Here is a 14530-nt window from a genome sequence, read left to right on the forward strand (position 1 = left end):
TTAAAAATTTTTTAAAAATTTTTTTAATTTTTAAAAATTTTAATTTTTAAAATTGAGAGTTACATACCAAAATAGACAACATGAAACAATGTTTAACATCGTTAGCCATTGGGGAAATTCAAATTAAAATCACAGTGAAATATTACTATAGACCTGTCAGAATGACTAAAATTAAAAATATGGCAACACTCAAAGCTGGTGAGGATGTGGACAAACCAGATCATTCATACATTGCTGGTAGAACTGTGAACTCGTAGAGCCACTCTGGAAAGCATTTGGCATTTTCTTATAAAACTAATCATGCAATTATTACATGGCTCAGCAATTGTACTCCTGGAATTTATCCCAGAGAAATAAGAACACGTAATGCTGTTAAACCTGTGTGCAAATATCCACATCAGTTTAATTCATATTAGCCCCAAACTGGAAACAACCCAAGTACCTCTCCATGGGTGAATGGTTGAACAAACTGTGGTCTATCCACAGCATGGAATACTACTCAGTAATGAAAAGGAAGAGATAATAAATACATTCAACAATTGGATGAATCTCACAGGATTGAGTGAACAAAGCCAAACTCAAAAGGTTATACAGTGTATGATTCCATTTATGTAACATTCTTGAAATGGCAAAATTATAGAATGGAGGACAGATTAGGGGTTGCCAGGAGCTAAGGAGGGGTTAGAAGCAGGAGGGAAGTGAATATGATTGTCAAAGGGTAACACAAGGGATCTCTGTGGATGGAAGCATTCTGTAACAGGACTCTGATATTGATACACGAATTTACACATATGATAAAATGGCAAAGAACTAAATGCACAAAATACACTAACATACACACTGAGAGACAGAGACAGAGAGAGGGAAATAGAAACATGTAAAGCTGGAAAATCTGGATAAAATGAGTGGATTATATTGATATAAGCTCCCTGGTTGTGATATTGTGCTCAATTTTTGCAAGATGTTACCATGGGATGGAGGGCAGGGGGACGAGGCAAAGGGAATACAAGATCACAAATCTCTGAGTTGTATTCCTTATAACTACATGTGAATCCACAATTATCTCAACATTTAAAGTTTAATTGGAAAAAAACCTGAACAACCAAGTTGAACTGCATTTGTGCGGTTCTTGTAAATTACCACTCTATTTCATTCTGCTGTTCCTGTGGGTGGAGGATAATCACAGGTGACTGTGGTGATAAAATGAGACTATGCTTACAATGCTCTTAGCTCCACAGTTTAGCACATAGTATATGTTCAATAAACATTAATAAACGATCATTAGGAGAAACATATCAATTCACAGACTTGTGCAGTATCTCAAAGGTGAATGAGGTCTTTTGTTACTTAGTTACTTAGTTATGTTACTTAACACAGGGCTTTCTGGATTGCCTGCAATTTGGAAATGGCTCATTAGCTTACACTTCAATGCATTTTTGACAAATGGAGGGAGATTAGGCACAAGAAGACTGAACTATCACACTCACTTAAGACCATACGGAGAAGATCCTGTCTCAGCTTACCATCCTCCTCTCAAGATGTTATTTGACTCTCTTTTGGTAAGCAGGCAAGGTGGGTGGGGAGGCACAGAAGCAAGACAGAAACTCCTTTTCTCACTCTTTTATGCCTTATTTACCCTAAACTTCTCTTCTGGTGTGCTTTTACTGTTTTTTTAAAGCTACATCTCCTACTGAGACATTTCCGTGACCCAGAAGAGGGAGAGGTCCCTGGGCTGGAGGGAAGAGCATGCCCTGCTCAGACAGCATTCTCTTCAGAGCGTTTGTGAGTCAACGCTACTGATACGCTATGTCCACTCATCCACATGTATCCAAATTTTGCTTGTGTGCTTTTTGAAAGCACAAAATTAGAGTCATCTCACTCCTTTTGAAATGGGCCACTTCCCAAGAAGAATGAGAGAGGGAACAGAATAGAAAAATCGTAATGAGGCAGGAGAGGAGCCAGACGCAAGGTGCGATCTTGCCATTGTGGTGGAAAATCTGCACACGCCCACAGAAAGGCCTTGCTGCCTGCCAAGTGTTCTTTCTCTGCAAGCAGACTGCTCGGAGAACAGGGCAGGAAACATTGGCACCAGGAGGGATCTGCTTCCGCTTCCTCCTGCTCTCTAGGGGAACATTTTCCCCAAGGTTTGGGGACCAGGGAAAGATGCCATATTGGAAAGAAAGGCACCAGGCAGAGCTGACATTTTTATCAACCCAAATTCCTAAATGAGTTCTTTGGGAAGTGAAAAACCAAATCAAGCAGCCAGTCACCTTTGAAATTACATTCTTCATTATGCTTCTGAGGAACCAGTTGTGGGAAGTGACTCCAAAAAGGGCCCTGGATTCACTAAGAAAGGGGAGATTGTTTTGGCATTTGGCCAGGTCAAAAAAAGGGGGTGAGTGTATGCAAAGTACCCCTGTAATTCGGTCCTCCACCGTTATTCACCCAGCATGCACCTCATGCGTACTTTTTCTCCTCTGTGGGGCATTGTGCTGGAAGCAGAAAGTATATGGGAACCAGACTCAGCTCCTGTCCTCAGAAGAACCAGAACTTCAGAGGACTTAGGTAGAAGGTCATAAAAGTTCTTAAAAACTGATGTATGATAGTCTGGGGACACCTAAATCCTTCCAAGTCAAGGAGGACTTGCCAGAGGAGGTGTCTTGTCAGCTAAGACCTGAAAGATGAGAAGCAGGAAGCTAGAAAAGGTGTTAAGGGAGAAGGATGGAGAAGAGGGGAAGAGATGAGAAATATACCAAGTGGAGATAAAAGTAAAACATCCTAGAGCAGTCCTCAATGCAAGGCTGTTTTGCTCCCCAGAGGACATTTGTCAATTTCTGGGGACAGCTGGCAATTTTGCGGGGCATTTTTGGTTATCTCAATAGGAGTGGCAGGGGTGGGTTAGAAGGCAGAGATGTTACTGAATATCCCACAGTGCACAGGACAGCCCCACAATAAGAATTACCCAGCACAAAAGTCAGGAGCGCCCGGGATGAGAAAGGCTGACCTATGAGTAAGATGTTGGGCAGGGTCTGTTCTCAGAACTCTGTTCTCAGCACGCATTTATTCTCGGGGTTCCGAAAGCAATTAAATGAGTTCCATGTGCCATTTCTGGGTATTGGGATATTATTCTCACTCAATCTTCAAGAGCTTGGGTTTTTTGTTTTGTGTTGTGTTGTGGGGTTTATTGTTTGGTTTGGTTTGGTTTGCTTTTTTGGTGGTTGAAGAGGTAGATCAAGGGAGGAGGTAATGGAGAAGGAGTAAAACACACAGATTGTGCCGAAAATTTTAAAAGCCTTTGTTACAGCAATGTCTCCTCCCTATTGTTTGCTCCCAGTATCTCCCGTGTGTTTGACCAAGCTATTGCTTTCTGTGTTTTTGGTTTGTTTTGTTTTTAACTCCAAGAAACATAAGCAAGGAAGACTGGACATGTCATCAACACGGACCAATGAAAACTAGGGAGATTACCAAAATAGATAAAAATAGGGTTATCCAATAAGGCAAGCAGGGCTCAAGCTTCTAAAATTGTGTTTGAATATTGAGATTATTTGGGTTATATCATCTGCATTAAGACACTAATAAATAGTTCCTGGCTTATACTTCGGCTCTCATCAGTATTAATGTAAGAATAAAAGTGTGTCATAAGGATTCTGAGTCCGCTAAGAACGTTTCCACCAGCAGTGGAAAGTGGTGACATATCTGGTTTGGGCACTAAGATGTGATATAAAATCCTCCTTGCTCATTTCCTATCTTGACAATCCATACAACCCTTAAACAAAGGAGGTGAAATCACTTTTGGAAAATCTTCTTACAGAGTGTGAATATCTAATATCCCAGGCACATGGTCAGTTAATATATTCTGGCATACATGAAGGAATTTGCCGAACACTGACAGCACTGGGTAACACTTAATTTTACTATTGCATATTTATGAAATTAATGATATAACACTTACCATCCCTCCTAACTTTAACTCTGGATGATGGTATTTGATCCTGTGGGAACACATAGTCATTAAGCCAGGAATTAAATGCAAGAGTAATCTGAAATTTTGAGGGCGTGACAAAAAGAGATGAATATGAGAGACCAAGTTGTATATTAAATATAGGAGCTTAATGAGAACAAAGTAAAACAAATAGATTGGTACTTTCCCCCACTGTGCCAGCGAAGGTTTCATTTTATAGCAGTGATCCATGCCCCGTGTTATGATTGAGGAGTTATCAAATCCTAAATTCTGTAACTCCAAGTATATGCTCCATTTCCAGTTTCATAGATCTACCATAGACCCCATGCCTCACTCTCAGTATCTGAGAAACAAAACGTAGGTGTGTAGGGCGAGAGAGAGAAAGAAAGAAAGAAAGAAAGAAAGAAAGAAAGAAAGAAAGAAAGGGAGGAAGGAAGAAAGAGAGGAAGGAAGGAAGAAAAGGAGAAGGAAGGGGAGGGAAGGGGGAAGGAGGAAGGGAAGAAGGGAGGAAGGGAGGAAGGGAGGAAGGGAGGAAGGGAGGAAGGAAGGAAGGAAGGAAGGAAGGAAGGAAGGAAGGAAAGGAGACTCCTTAATAGCCTATCTGCATTTCATTAGCTAGAAAGAAGGTTGTTATTATACAATTATTAAAAATATTATAATTGGTTATGGATCACAATTCTTCACTGTGGATATTTGTAACCGTGTCATTACAGCTGTAGACAGAAAGGGACTGTGGCAGCTGATTAGAAATGGTAATGCCTTTGCTCGTTTCTGAAATCCAAATCCAGTTTTCAGGACAATGCTTCCAGACACCGGGACTGATCTAAAGGTCTCTATATTCCACAGTATAGAAGGTGGAACAGCAAAGTAGGGTCACACATCTGTCCAAAATCCCTTGGGGTTGGAAGACACATAAAATCAACCTTCTTGTTGGGGCACCTGGGTGGCTCAATCAGTTAAGCATCCAACTCTTGATTTTGCCTCAGGGTCCTGAGATCAAGCCCTGAGATGGGATCCGTGCTCAATGGCAAGTCTGCTTGAGATTCTCCCCCACCCGCATCGTTCCTTCCCCTTCCCCTCCCCTTTCAACCCCCCTCTTCATGCTCTTTCTCTTTCTTTTTCGCTCTCTCTCTAAAATAAATAAATAAATCCTTTTAAAAAGTCAATCTTCTTGTCATAAGGGCCTAGAATAAAAGCTTCACATTCTAACTATTTAAGAACTGGTAGAAAGGGACAATTTTAGTAGTTCCAATCACAAAATATGCAAATTGAATTCCTCTGCCATGGGCGTGGGAGAAAAAAAGGGTGACATGAATATCACATAATTGTCATCTCAGCTCTGAATGATTTCTAGTAACTAAACAGCAAGGTTCTGGAAAGGGGCCTCAAGAACTTTGCTTTAACTAAATTATAGTGCTGATGAATTTAACTATGCATGACACAGAAAGATGTTCTATTTCTCCAGGTATAGTGCATGATATAGATATATCTTATATAATACATTGTCTAAGATACACTGTTTGCTGCATCTAGCTACATTTATTACAAAAAGAACTTCTTTTGATTTTTAATGCAAAGCCTACTTTGTATTTCCCCAAACACACATTTCCAACTGGGAATTTATGTCCTATTATGGGACAAGATTTGAAGGGGACACTTCAATTTTTATAGGCTGATTTTTACAACAGATAATTAATGCCAAAGCAACTGGCCCTGACCTTTCAAGATGTGACTAACTAAAGTATAATAATTGTGACTGCAAGAAAGAAAGGCACTGGGGAAACGTAGGCTTGAAGGTATAAATGTAGGTATAGGAGAAACATAGTAGAAGGAGTGCACTCTGTACAAGCAGCTAGAGCCATGGGAGAGTCTTTGATCAAAAATGACTTGGCAGAACTGTTTTACTCCAACAAAACTTCTACTGAAGCCAGTGCCTCTGGCTTTCATTGCAGCGTCGATGGGAATTGTGTCCATTGCCTGCTGTAAGAGAGTTGGGACAACAGGAGGAAAAAGAAGTGAGAAGGTAGGAAGAAGCAATTGTATCGGTCCTACGTAATTCTGCAAACAAGAGCAATCTTTACCTGGAAACCCAGTAAAATACTAGCCTGTCTCTGGGACTTATTTTTGGAGATTACGTGTTACACTGTATATACACAACCACTGGTCTATCGACATCTTGTATAACACGTCCACTTAAAATATGTTTTACTCTTATGGTGAAAGCGTCTGAAACTCAATTATTTGGTAAACTTAAAACAGTTTTTTTTAAGGCTTGTGCAGACATACACATACCAAAAAAAAATATTGTGCAGCCTGTAATTTTGTGGCCAAATTAGCACAGGGTTTGATATTTAAATTGTTTGTTAAATTTAAAAAAATAATATTAATAAGGATTCATAAGGATTCTGTAAAAAAGATGCTAAGTCATCTGATGTGTTCTTTTATCTTATGCTGCTACTAAACGTCATTTGGGAGAGAGTGATCACACCATCAGCCTGTCTCCACTGGTATTTTTTAATTAAGTTTTTACATTTTTATACATTTTTTCTTTATTTTTTTTTCAATTTGTATTTACATACTAGGTAGTTAACATACAGCGCAAGAGTGGTTTCAGGAGTTTAAGTGTTTAAATTTTAATTCCAGTATAGTTAATATACAGTGTCATGTTAGTTTCAGGTGTACAACAGAGTATAATTCAACAGTTCTGTATATTACTCAGTGTTCATCATCCTAAGTGTACTCTTTATCTACCTGTATACATATTTTTTTTGTATCTTTAAAAGCTAACATTTTTCGCTTAACTAGTAATCCAGTTATTAAAGGGCCCCAGCCCCCCTCGGCCGGTTGCAAGAACAATGTGGCAAATGATCGAGGTGGTGCCGGGTAGGCTGATGACTTTATACGCCGCGTCCCGGCTCGGTGACCCACAAATCTCCTTTGATATGCCAGGCAGGAGAAAGAGCTTGAAAGGATCAGGAGGCGAGGGGCCCGATGAAGCCATCATGTGACAAGCATCCTAAGACGGCGGCGGAGCGGGGCGGCTCGCGGGGCCGGGCGCAGGCGCGGGCGGCGGGCACGGCTGATAGAGACGTCCCAGGCGCCCGAGCTACCCGCGCGGGGCCCAGCAGCTCGGGCGCCGCGACCGCAGAGGACACGGCCGGCGCGCGCCGGGCGAGCCGGGAAGCAATCTTCGATAAATTAAAGAAATCTCCATGGAAATTAGCATGAAACATTTTCTAATCTGCCGCTTTTCACTGCCGACAAGGGTCACTGGTTTAGCTTCCCTCTTATTTTATTATTCCCCAGCCACCCCCTCGGCTTCTTGCTACCCCTCCACTCCGCACGGGGTTTTCAGCCCGTCCCTATTGTCGCCGTCCTCGGATTCTTAACCCTTTTAGACCATCTTCTCTGGAGAAGGATATTCTTCTGGTTGCTGCTCCTAGTGTGATTATCGCTGCCGGTGCCACGGCTAAGGCCACTGCTGCCCCGACTACCCGCCGCCAGGACTGTTCGGCGGCTAATACTACCACCAACAACCCCACGAGGGCAGAGGGAGCCCCGGAGAGCAGCCCAGGCCCTTTCTCATCTCAGGCACGCAGTCACCACTCTGCACCAGCTTCATTTCGAAATCATGGGGCGGGGGGGGGGGGGGGGGGGCAAGTGCCGCAGCAGCTGCCCCGCCCCCAAAACTGTGTATCCGAACAGTGTCTCGCCGCACCTTTCTGTTGCTGCGACCAGCAACCAGGGCAGAGTGCTCCATGCGCTCCGCTGCTCCGAACGCGCAGGTGCAGGATGGGGGCTGTGCGCGCGTACCCTTAGGCTGGTCACCCAACCTCTCTTCACTGATACAATGCGGCTGATAGATAGATGCATCCTCTTAAGGCTGTGGAGAGCACCCTGGAATGCGGAGGGAATGAAACTGCAGGGGCCACAGGAGATGGCCAGAAAACGACACTGATACCCACCCACGCTGCAACCGTTTTTTTTTTTTTTAATTGATGTAAAATTTTAAGTTGTGAAAATTACTTAGTTAGGTCTCTTATTCATAAATCCCCCTAAATGGATCCTTTGAGCATCAGGACTCAGCTTCCATCAAATAAATAGAAAAGGAGGCGGGGGGGGGGGGGGGGGGAGTAACATGCATTGAGCATTCACAGCGTTAGCTCTCTTTCCAGACACTATCTTATTTAATCTCTACAGCAGCTCGATTTTGGAGAGTTGTTTGCGGTCAGAGGCTGTGCTGATGGGTTTCATCTCTGTATTGCTAGTTCCTGGCACGGGGTAGAGGCCTCTTGGCACCATCAAATGCCTCTGGGTTCCATGTTTCTCTGGGTTTCACGGCACTAAGAACCAGATATAGCTCATTTTGTCTCAGAAACTCTTGAAGTGATGCATCGCTCCCATTTTGTGGATGGGCAAATGGTTGAGAAAGTAAAGGAGCTGGACGCAAGTCACCCCGTCATTGATGATGGTGGTGAGACTTGCGGGTCCCGCGGATCCCGGGGCATGTTCAATCTCCAAATGATGTCCGTTATGGGAAAGAGGAAAGAGAGGCCAACAGAGGCAAAGTGGCTTTTCCAAAGACACCCAGCTAATAAATTGCAACCAAGATCTGCGCCGGGTTTACCCAGCTCTGGAGTATCTGCTGTCTCTACCGTAGCAGGGGAGGCAACAAAGCTGTTATTTGAAAAGTCATCATCCAATTTCAGGCTTTGGTTCTGCACTTCGTGTGAGCAGATCCAGCCTTACTCATTTTCACCGTTTTGTGAAGAGTTTATATATAGTCTTTTCCATTTTGGGGCATGTAGGAATTTAGAAATCTCTTGGAAACTTCCTAAGTGACTCAGTATCATATTCCCAGACAGCATAGGATGTGTTGAAACAATATCTCAAAAAGAAAACCTGTTGTTGTTTGGTTTTTTTTACAATATTCAGATAGTGAAGGTTTGAATGATAATACCTTCTAGAATATAATTAGTATGCTTGCCTTCATCTTGTGAAAATTTGATTTTTTTGGGAGGGGTGTGGAACGTTAATTCAATGAACACTGATTTTACATGTAAATAAAATTTTACAAATCAAATTATATTTCAGATGTATAAGGAAGTTTATTATTTAAACAATGTAAATTATTTTGTAAAAATGGATATTTTGAATTGAAATAATTATGTTTTTAATCTCATTTTGGTATTTCTAATTTTGTGGGTGTGTACATACACCTATCTGTGATAAGTGAGGCTTGATAGTATAACAACGCTCTGTGATAAGCAGCTAATACTATAACAAGCTGTAAGAGAGGAAAGTCAGGGAGTTTGGAAGGTATTTCCTGTCTATTGCACATAAGAAATGAAGTCAGATACTTCGTATTATTGCCAATTGAGTCACGGCGTGGTTAAAGAATGTCTGCGTCTTCTAGCTGATGTCCAGAGTAAGGTTTCCTGCGCTGACGATGTTACAGAATCACATTGATATTTGCTCCATGGCTAAGAAGCTGCTTAAAAGTCCTAAAGCCCATTTTGGGAATACTAACTCCTGTTGATGCAAAATGCCAGGATTCTGAGTTTACCAGGAGAGTTCACTGCATATCTGAACACTCCTTTATCTGTGGCTGTTGCCTGTTCTTCCAGGTAGCGTTATCCCAAGTCTCCCCTCTGAACATTGCCCTCAACTATTCCAAGCAAATGTATGGTGTGTGAAAGCAGAACTTAAGCCAAGTACTCAATGCCATGTAAAGGGATTAAGAAACCAAAGGCCGTCATGAAATGCACATACAAACATGACTGAGGCTAGCATATAACTTGAAAAGTGAATGTATTTCATTAAAAGATTTAATACAAGAATTTAAGTATACTATGTACACTTTAAAACACTCAAAGGTATGTCTAGATTTTAAACAACTCTTTGTCAAAGATGCTTAATTGCATACAGTAATTCAAGGCACTATTCTCGATAGGTAAGAAATAGACAAAAATATCCTAGTGAATAAAACATAATTACGAGGCAGGCTACTATGATGAGATTGTTGAATGGATGTTGCATCCATATTTCCTAGAGGACCCTGATGACTGCTTGAGGTGCTCACTGCTCATTATCCTATTCTACTACTTAACACCTCTTCAGCTGTGGTCAGATCCCCAGCCCACCCTCATATAGCCTTTTGTCTTAAAGAATCAGATCTCCACCTTCAAGGATGGGTTTGATTGCTCTGAGGATATTTTTATTTCCTTTCCAGATTACTTAAAGATTGGACATTTGATCCAATTCTGACTAATGAGTTGCTAGATGTTGGGGACACATTCTTCCCTGCTCTTAAGAAGGAGCCAGTTCATCTCTCACCATCACCAGACATGTACCAAAAAGTCATGAATCCTACTGACTACCATTGCAGCCACCACAGTATCTGGATGCATGGGGAAATTAAACTCAGGGGAAAGCAAAGAGAGAGACGAGAAGAATCTGGATCTAGATAACCCTAAGTCTATCCACCTCGAACCTCCTCTTGGATGAGCTCCTAGTTTCCCTTTCTGTTTCAACTAATGTAAGCCATTTTTCTAGAATATAATTAGTATGATAGATAACTAAAAGCATCCTAAATGATACATGCTGAACTTTTCTAAGAAAAATAACATAATACTTTTACCAGTGGGGAACTTGACACTCTCCAGTACTGTTTTCCTATATTTTTTTGGTTGCATATCTTTGATTGGCTTTTCATGTGTCAACACTTTCATCAAACAATTTTCCATAGAGATGATAGAAGGTTAATTTGTCATTCTTCTAACATCGTTGATCGAACTTTTCTCTTTCTTTCTTTCTTTCTTTCTTTCTTTCTTTCTTTCTTTCTTTCTTTCTTTCTTTCTTCTTAATGATGGTTCGGAAAAGTATCTTTCAGCTTTATAACTTGTTATCGTGTAAATTTTTAAGTAAACATTTTCATTGAAGTGCAACCTACATAAAAGTAAACAGATCATAAGGGTGAAACTTGATGACTTTTCGCAAAGGGAGGGCACCCATGCAAGCAGCATCCAGATCAAACAACATTGTTTCATTAATACACCTTCATTTCCCTTCCAAGTTACTAACCCACCCTCCCAACTAAAAATAACCAATATCCTAGTGACTAACCCCGGAGATTCATGCTACTTATTTTAAAAGCTTATATAAATAGAATCATACTCAATGTACCCTTTTGTATAATTTGAATAGAATAATAGTATATATTCTAATTTGTCTGGCTCCTGTTAATTCAATATTATGTTGGTGGTATCTTCTATTGTAGTTTATTTTATTTTTTTAAAGGATTTTATTTATTAATTTATTTGACAGAGAGAGAGAGAGCACAAGCAGGGAAAGGAGCAGGCAGAGGGAGAAGCAGTCTCCCCACTGAGCAGGGAACCCTATGTGGGGTTCAATCCCAAGACCCTGAGATCATGACCTGAGCCGAAGGCAGATGCTTAACTGACTGAGCCACTCAGGTGCCCCTGTGGTTAATTTATTTTAATTGCTCTATAGTATTCCATTGCATGAATATACTGTGACTACCATTAATTGTTTCTCCCTTCTGTTTTGGTATCAGGGCTATGCTGGTCTTCTAAAACGAAAATAATTTCTTTTCTTGTTTTTTTTTTTTTCTATTTATGGGACAGGTCTGTGTACAACATTATTTCTTCCTTAAATGTTCAAAAAAATCAACAGTGAAGCCATCGGTTCTAGAGTTTTCTTTGGGGAATAGCATTTAATAATATATTTGATGTGCTTAATAAATACAGAAATAAGTGTTGCTTGTAATTCTTCTTGTATCAGAGTTTCAAAGCTATATTTTCATAGGAATTTGTCCATTTAATGTAACTCTTCAAAATCATTGGCTAAAAGTTGCTTACTAATATCCTCTTATCTTACTGGTGGTGTTTCTTCCTCCTCCGCTCACACCCCTGATCTTAGTAATTTGTCCTTACTTTTTATTCTAGCGGTCTTTTGAAAAGTGAGCTTTTAACTTCACTATTTTCTCTATAGTGTATTTTTTAAATTATGTGACTACAGTTCTGCTGTGACTCATTGCCTCCTTCATTTTACTTTTTTGAAAGTTTAATTTGCACTTCTGTTTCCAACTTCTTTAGAAGTCACGTAGGTCAGGGATTTTTCAGTCATTCTTTTTTTCTAATGTATGCTTTCAAGACTGTCACTTCCCAGTACACACTACTTATGTTGCATCCCATGTGTCTTGAAAAGTGCACGTTCATGGTCATTCAGCAGAAAATACATTCTAATACCCATTCTGAGTGCTTTAGAAATATATTGATAAATTTCAAGTGTCAGAGCTTTTCTGTTTTCTGTTTCTATTGATTGTTACTGTAATTACATTGTGGTTAGAGAATATACTTTCTGTGATTTCAATCTTTAGAAATTTGTCAAGACCATATGGCTCAGCATATGGTCTTAAGTTATTGAATGCAGATTTCTATGTATGTAAATAAAGTCAATTTTGATAATCATGTGATTGAAATCATCTATACTTGTAACTAATTTTTGTCTGTTTCTTCTTTTAGTTGCTGAACGAGGTAGTTAAAATCACACAATAATCATAAATTATTTATTTCTCCTATTTGTCTTATCAATCTCTCTCTCTCTTTTAAGGTTCTAGGTTTAGGTGCATATAAATTTAGAATTTTTATGTCATCCTGTTAGATTGAAATTTTATCATTATTAAACATTTTTGCCTTAAAGTCTACATTACCTGCTATTATAATTGGACATTTGCATTCTTTTGTGTAATTATTGCATGGCTTAAGTTTTCCATTTTAATTTCCTAAACTTTCTAAAATATATATACTTATATATCATATACATATATGACATATAAAGAAAGTCGTATACATCAACTGTATTTTTCATATCTATATGCATATGTATGTATAATTTTCTACTTGTTTTACGCAGTCTAATAATCTTTGTCAGAAAATCATCCTATCTTTTAAGAGTTATCTAATCTTTTCATTAGATTTATCCAATCTTTTCATCCTTTCATCTATTTATATTTGATATAATTTGTTACTATTGATATATTTGAATTTAAATTTATCATCTTATTATTTTTTTCCATTTTCATTCCATTTTTCTTCTCTATTCATTTGTTAGTTAAATATTCCCCTTTCTTTCATTTTTTTACCATAGAGATAACACATACATCCTTGATTCTAGTGTCTAATATAAATTAACCCTCATCACTTTCTGGAAAGCTCAACATCCTTCAAAGAATACATTATTATTATTATTAATTATTATTAGTAGTAGCAGTAGTAGCATATATTCAAAGTATACTTAAATATATGTACACATTTGACTATTAATGTCTATTTTTATTGCTCTTCATTTTTTCCCCTTCGTTTTCTTGTCTTAATCTATTTTTTTCCCTAAATTGCTTCCTTTGATCATTTATTTTAAGTGTGAGTTGCTGGAAATAAATTCGCTCAGGTGAGTGTGTGTCAAGATATCTGTCACCTTCATCTTTGAAGACTATTTTTAGTGGATGGCATCCTAGGTTAGTAGTTAAACACCTTCAATACGCCATTCCATTTTCTTCTCTTTCCCATAATTTCTCTTGTAAAGTCAATTGTCAGCCTTACTGCTTATATTCTGAAGTAATACATCGCTTTTCTTTAGCTGCTTTTGAGATTTGTCTCCAAGTTTTTGATTGTTACTATTTTACCATTGGTATGCTTATATGCAATTCTTTGTATTTATCCTCTTCTATGTTTATATATATTAAAATTGGGGGCTTGAGGCTTTTCACCATTTCTAGATGTCCAATACCACTTCAAATATCACTTCTGGACAGTCTCTCTCTCCTTCTTTTATGGTATTTAAATTGTGGAATATTCTAACTTTTCATTGCATTACAAATATGCTTGTGTTCTTTTATGTATTTTGCACTTTTTCTGTCTCTGTTTTTGTATGGATCTCTTCTAGTAAATTGGCTTTCAGTTAACTGTTCTTATCTTTTTCTGTGTCTAATATGCTTTTAAGACCATTTATTCATTTTTTTAAATTTGTTTATTTTATTTTTCAGTACTAGGCTTTCTCTTTGATTTTTTTCATTCTAGATTACTGGGTGAAATTATCCATGTTGGCATCTAGTTTCTTAAACATACTAATAGCATTTATTTTAGCCTATGTCTGACAATGTCAGTATCTGAATCCCCTATGGGTCTATTTTTATTGTTTTTTTTTTCTTTTTCAGTTGCTTTATAATTATTTAGTCTTACCTTCTAGTAGACCTGATACTTGTTGATTAAATGCCAAATTTAAAAAATATATACAGCAGTTTTCTAAGGTTTTGGCCGTAGTCACCACTTTTCAGAGAATATTTTCTTTTGCTTTCTTGAAGGCAGTTAGCAAAGGAGTAGATCATCTTCAATCTACTTGGCAATAATCAAGCTGAAACCTCACTTATAACCTTTTTTTTTTAAGATTTTATTTATTTATTCAACAGAGATAGAGACAGCCAGCGAAAGAGGAAACATAAGCAGGGAGAGTGGGAGAGGAAGAATCAGGCTCCCAGCAGAGGAGCCT

Source organism: Ursus arctos, unplaced genomic scaffold, assembly GCF_023065955.2.
Source record: "Ursus arctos isolate Adak ecotype North America unplaced genomic scaffold, UrsArc2.0 scaffold_28, whole genome shotgun sequence".
Classification (NCBI taxonomy): domain Eukaryota; kingdom Metazoa; phylum Chordata; class Mammalia; order Carnivora; family Ursidae; genus Ursus; species Ursus arctos.